This window comes from Carya illinoinensis, chromosome 9, assembly GCF_018687715.1.
Source record: "Carya illinoinensis cultivar Pawnee chromosome 9, C.illinoinensisPawnee_v1, whole genome shotgun sequence".
NCBI classification, from domain to species: domain Eukaryota; kingdom Viridiplantae; phylum Streptophyta; class Magnoliopsida; order Fagales; family Juglandaceae; genus Carya; species Carya illinoinensis.
The window spans coordinates 22,242,126-22,248,969 of NC_056760.1; positions in this window are offsets into that span (position 1 = coordinate 22,242,126).

Below are 6,844 nucleotides of genomic sequence, written 5' to 3' on the forward strand. Positions count from 1 at the left end.
TTCCATAATAAGACATCATAGAGAAAAGCTAAAAACGTGATCAAGGGTATTATGGATGATACTGGTAGTTGGCAAGTGGATGAGGCAAAAGATGAAGTCATCCTTAATTATTTCTAAAATCTATTCACAGCTTCTACTTAGCGAGGCAATTGCAATTTTTAGACAATTTGGCTGGTAGAGTAACAGATGAGATGAAGCAAAGGCTCGAGATGGAGTTTGTTGCAGTAGAAGTGGAAGTAGCTCTAAAAGAGATGAATTCTACAAAGTCTTCTGGTCCAGATGGTATGGCTCCTTTATTTTATCAAAGATATTGGTCTATTATTGGTAGGGATGTTACTCAAGCTGTTTTACATGTACTGAACACTGGCAATTTTCCCTCTCAATTAAATCATACCTTTGTGACTTTGATTCCCAAAAAGAAAAAGGCTGAGTTGGTGTCTGACTTTAGGCCAATCAACCTTTGTAATGTCATGTATAAATTGGTGCCAAAGATACTTGCAAATAGGTTAAAGGGAATTCTACCTCAGCTGATTTCTGTTTCACAGTGTGCTTTTGTCCCTGGAAGGTTAATCACAGATAATGTGCTCATTGCTTATGAATTAGTGCACTTTATTTGAAGAATGAGGCAAGGAAGGAAAGGATTTGTCCCTTAAGCTTGATATGAGTAAGGCTTATGATCAAATAAAGTGGGACTTTCCTAAAACAGTTATGAACAAAATGGGGTTTGGTGCTAAGTGGATTGGTTTGTTGATGCATTGTGTGAAATCTATCTCATTCTCTATTTTGGTGAATGTGGAGCCTAAGGGTCTAATCTATCCTACAAGAGGGCTAAGGCAAGGGGATCTTATATCCCCTTACCTCTTCCTTCTTTGTATTGAGGGCCTTATTTCTCTTCTTCAGAAAGTGATATGAAAGATGTAGTAGAGGGGATTTGTGTTTGCAGGGGTGCTCCAAGAATTAATCACCTTGTGTTTGCAGATGATAATGTTTTGTTTTGCAGGGCCACTTTACAAACTAATAGAAACATCCTTCATCTGTTGGAGTATATGAAAAAGCCTCTGGACAAATGGTGAATAGGGACAAGACTTCCATGATATTTAGTAAAAATGTCTCTACTAATACACAAGTTGAGATTATGCAGTTTTGGGGTGTCCAACAGCACCAAAATTATGATTAGTATTTGAGCCTTCCTCCTATGGTGGGTAGAGGAAAATATCAAACCTTCTTTGTGTTGCAAAACAAGGTGTGGAAAAAGTTATAAGGGTGAAAGGAGAAGTTATTATCACAAGGGGGTAAAAATGTGCTTATTAAAGTAGTAGCCCTCTCAATCCCCACTTACACAATGAGTTGCTTCAAGCTGCCAGGTTCTTTGTGCACTAAGGTAAAGAGTTTAATAGCCAAATTTTGGTGGGGGCAAAAGAATGAGGAAAATAAAATAAGTTTGGTTAGTTAGAGGAAGCTATGTGATTCAAAGACTCATGGGGAAATGGGTTTTAAGGACTTGAAGACCTTTAACATGGCACTCTTGGCTAAGCAGGGAAGGCATATTCTGAAGCAGGAAGACTTGTTGTTACACAAGATTTATAAAGCTAGGTACTTTCCTTCTTTTAGCTTCAAAGAGGCCAAGCTAGGAGCAGTACCTTCTTTTGTGCGGTGGGGCATATGGGAAGCTAAGAAATGCTTACTAAAAGGGTGCAGTTGGAGGGTAGGAGATGGTAAGGCTATTAATATTTGGTCTGACTAGTGTTGCTAAATCACAAATTGGTCCCAGTCTCAGATTCAATCACTCAAACCCAGATGAATTGGAAGGTCTCTGATCTGATAGATGGAAATACTAAAAGGTGGGATATAGAAAAGGTTAGAAGATGCCTACCTCTAAGGGAAGCAGAATAGGTGTTTCATATGGTGCTAGCTTCTGATAATAGACCAGACAGCCTAGCGTGGGAACATGAAAAGAATGACCACTTTAATGTTAAAAGTGCTTACAGGTTGTTCATGTCCTTCGGTGAAGATAGGCAAGAGGGTGAGGTGTCATATCGAGAGGAGAAGAAAAGAATGTGGAGTAAAATATGGAAGATGCAGGTTCCCAATAGAGTAAAAATCTTTGTTTGAAGGGTGTGTAAGAATGGGTTACCATCCTTAATTTACAGGCAAAGAAGGTGGTGATAGAGGCATTATGTAGATGGTGTCAGGTGGAAGAAGAGGATATAAATCATGCCGTGCTCAATTGTACAAGTTTCAAGGATGTCTTACTGGCCAAACTTAGATTCTTGTAGGATACCCAAGTTCAGAGAGATTTTGTTCAAGTCATGACCCACTTGGCTACAAGGAATATATCAGGAAAGATGGAACACCTGGCCCTATGTGTGTGGGGATTATGGTACAAAAGAAATAAACTTATGTATGAGCATAAGAAGATGTCTCTTGAGCAAGTTTTGGATCATGCTCTTTCAATTCAGCAAGAGAACAAATCAGCAACAGAGGAGCAGAGAAGGGGATTGGTGCCTCGATGTAGTTGGAAACCTCCACCCTTGGGGGTCTTGAAGCTTAACATTGATGGTGCTATATTCCATGACTAGGTCTAGTGTAGGCATGGTTCTTCGAGATAAGGGGGGTCAAGTGATTTTAACATCTAGTAAACCAGAACACAAGGTGAGTGATCCTATGGAAATAGAATTCTTTGTGGTATTGAGGGGTGTCCAAGTTTGCTTGCCTTTGGGAATCAGTGAGCTAGAAGTGGAAAGTGACTCTTTATTGGTGGTCCAAGAGCTGAACAGAGAGCAAGAGTCTATGTCTATATGAGGAAACTTGGTCCATGAGATTAGGAGACTGCTACATAGGTTTCCTAAGGTTATTGTCCAGCATAGAGGTCGCATGGCCAATGTTGTAGCCCATTGTTTGGCAAAACATTCATGGCATATAGATGATCTAGTGATTTGGTGGGACTCTTTCCCTAAGAGTGTTTCTCAAGTCATATGGCACGATGCTTCGATGTAATTTTATTATCCTGATGAATAAAACAGTTTACAATGTTTATTAAAAAAAAAAAAGCTCCAATACGTCTCTCCCTTTCTCCAACTTGCTCTCTCTCTCTCTCTCTCTCTCTCTCTCTCTCTCTCTCATAAAAATTCTCTCGGTTACTCGTTCTCACCAAAATGGAATTCCCCATTTTGTAAGCATGCCCTAGACTTATCAGGGGCGTGATAATTTTTTTTGAAATTTTTTTACCTGCAATAGGTTAAACTAAACAGAACAGTAGAATAAGTTTTGCTGTTACTTTTTAAATGAAAAGTCATCGCAAGAAAATGGCGTAATGTTCAAACGTTATAAAAAATTTCTCAATCCCACTTAAGTGTCCCACTAAGTTTATGCTACGTACTATCACATTCAAATGTAATACTATTGACATGGGAATGTAGATGAAATTAAGTTTTCCATATATGACATAGAATCAATGCAGGAAAGTACCCACCAATTTCTTTTTCCAAACATTTAAACATGATACTGAAACGTTCAAATGTAAATGAAATTAAGTTTCCCGTATATAACATAGAATCAACATCAAAAAGTTCCTGCCAATTTTTTTCCAAACATTCGAATATAAAACTCAAACATTCGAATGTAAAATTGTTAACATGCAAACGTAGATGAAATTAAATTTCCCGTATATGACATAGAATCAATGCGGGAAAGTTCTAGCCAATACTATTTTCAAATGTTCGAACTTTTACTATAACATTTGAATGTAATTCCTATTACATTTGAACGTTTATTTAATGTTCAAACGTGATTTATATATTATGATTCTAATACTATAATAATATATATTATATAATACTATAAGTTATTTTTAATTTAAAAACAAATATATTAATCAGTAGTATATATTATATAGTAATCTAAATCTATATAGTATATATTATAGTTAGTAGTATAGTGATATAAGTGTACTATATAGTATAAGTCCATATTGCTATATATTATTATATAGGAGATAATATAAGTGTACTACACATTATTAATAGGTAATCTAGAGTAGTAGTATATAGTATTATTATATAGTATATGTATTATTAGTGGATATTACTATATAGTAGATAATATATAGTACTATATAGTATTATTAGTAGATATTATATATATTATTATATAGTATGACATTCAAACCCATTTGGGGATGAGTGTGTAACTTCATTTTCTGGCCACCATGAGTGGCCAATGGCTAAATGATCACCGTAGATATTCTACATTCAGTGTATACTTCATTTCTATAGTGACTATTACAAGAGGAATATCTTATTTGTGAAAACTAAAAATGGCTTAGTCAACTAAGCCATTTTTGGATTCGAACATGCCAATTTCAATGTTTGAACGTTATACTCAAGAACAACTTTCAAACATACAATGTTTCATTTGAACGTTATACAACCATTCGAACAAATTGATGTTTGAACATATATTTTTGCTTTACACATCAACAAAAGTGTTAGTTGTGCTTCAAATGTATGTTAATTTATGTTTGAAAGTACTTTCACGTTTGAATGTATGTTAATTTATGTTTGAATGTACTTTTACGTTTGAATGTATATACATCAAAGATTCAAATGTAACATTTCGTGGGACGTTTGACTCCTAATGTTCAAACGTAAAATTGTAATAGTTCAAATGTGATTACCTACACGTTCAAATATTTTCATTTTATGTTTGAACATTAAGATTCAAACATTCAAATGTACTTGAGAATAGTTTTAATTTGTTTACCTTTATATATATATATATATATAAATATATGTCTAATCATGTTTTTTCTTTCTGCAAGATATGTCTCATCATTTGACAATTAAGAAATAGGATAGGGAAGGAAACCCGAACACCTCTCGGATAGGCATTTGAAATGTTATGGCCAAAAGCAAAGTGTTGATAGTTTGAGTTCACATGGGAGGACAAGAGTATGAGGTTCGTCTTTATCGAAGTTGGACCAACATTTACACACTAAGGGGGAGGATATACCCCTTTATGGTTCATGAGTTCTACATGGAAATGTCAGTCATGCCTCAGGATGCAACTACTCACATTGTAACTGTACACGATGTTCAGTTCAAAGTATCGACGGTTGTTATCGTAGACCTACTTAGGATCCATCGCGTATATGAGGCATCGACTATAGTGATTGATCAGCCTGAGGACGCATGGGATGTAGGTACATTTGCATCGTCTACTGCTTTAATTGAGTTTATGGCCAGAGATGTAGACTGGTTGGAGGGTGAGTGGAGTGATCAGCCTCAAGATGACAATCAGGATGAGAATTTCTTCATTCTCATTGGGAGATACCGCACACTCTTTGATAAGAAGATCACATTCTCCCAGACACTACTGCTGCCATTTTTCCGCATCTTGCATCTCATAGTTGCAACAAAGATAGATCTCGTGACACAAAAGGCCATCTTCAGTCAGACTTGCACACAGTTCCTCCTACAAGTGGCACATGGAGAGCTCATCAACTTGCCACAACAGATATTTAAGAGGATCCGTTATGAGGCGAGCATTATCTCCACTGACAACTTACCATATTGAAGGTGATTATTACTCAGCTATAACTGGAGTGGAGAGCGGCACCCAAGCGGAGGAATGGTTGACTGAGCATATGAAGCCACTAGACATGACCTCACACCATCAAAGCATTGGACAAGTCAGGAGGCATGCTTAGAGTGAGCCTAAGCCTACGCCATATCTTATTCCACTGACCCAATTTGGGGCTGATGTTGCTCCACATAGTAGGAGTACTAGTTAGCAGTTGATGGGTACATCTGCAGGGGATGTGTGCCCTGCTTGGCTTGATGCGATGGTCTCAGATACTACTACACACATTGATCGACAAATCGTGTCAGTACAGTAGAGTGTCTCCAAGGTTGGCCATCGTTTAAATATCCTAAACGAAGAGGTCAACACATTCACTAAGGAATTTCATACATTTGTAAATAACTCGTTTTGAGTTTTGTTGCACTTTTCTTGTATTTTGTATTTCTATTTTAATATATTTCTTTTTCTTGTCTTTATGTAATGAAAAATATAATTTAATATATCTAGTATTTTTGTATTTTAATTCCCAATCTTTTTTAATTTGAAATTCCATGTTTAATTTTAAAACAGTTCATGTTTGGACATTATTTACGATTGTTCAAACATAAACTAAATCGTTTGAACTGTAATACAAAACGTTCAAATGAATAGTCTACACATTCTAACATTCAAATGAATAACTTGCACGTTCGCACACAAGTGGACTTAATGTTTGAACGTACATGATCCGATCGAATGTAACATTTTATACGTTCACATGTACTCTTTCAAAAATGATATCATCTAAGTTACGTTCAAATGAAACCAAAGTTTTAAAAACGGTTCTGTACCAGCCTGTACGACCAAAAATTACCATGCCGAAATAGTAGTCGGCACGGTAGAGGTGGGTGTTTAGTACTGTGTCAAATACTGGTTATTTCGGTCAATACTGATCAATGCGGATTGGTTTTTCAGATTTCGCTCGATATAGGCTCAGATTGGTCCAAAATGTTAATTAAAAGTGAATGGCAATTTTGTAATTAAGAGTAAACTCAAAAGGATTTTTCGTAAATAAATTTTTCTGAAACTCAAAGCCTAAGGGGCGTCTTCGGTTTTTCAAATTTTTCTTAAATCCTCTTTGTCAGGTATCAACTCTCTCTTGGCTTTCTTCTTCAGATCTTCTTCAGTGTATGAGCAACCCCGTACAATGGATAGTTTGTCAACTCTAGTTTAAATAGCTGATGTGGTACTATCATGAGAGTGACATCATACTGAGATAAATTTC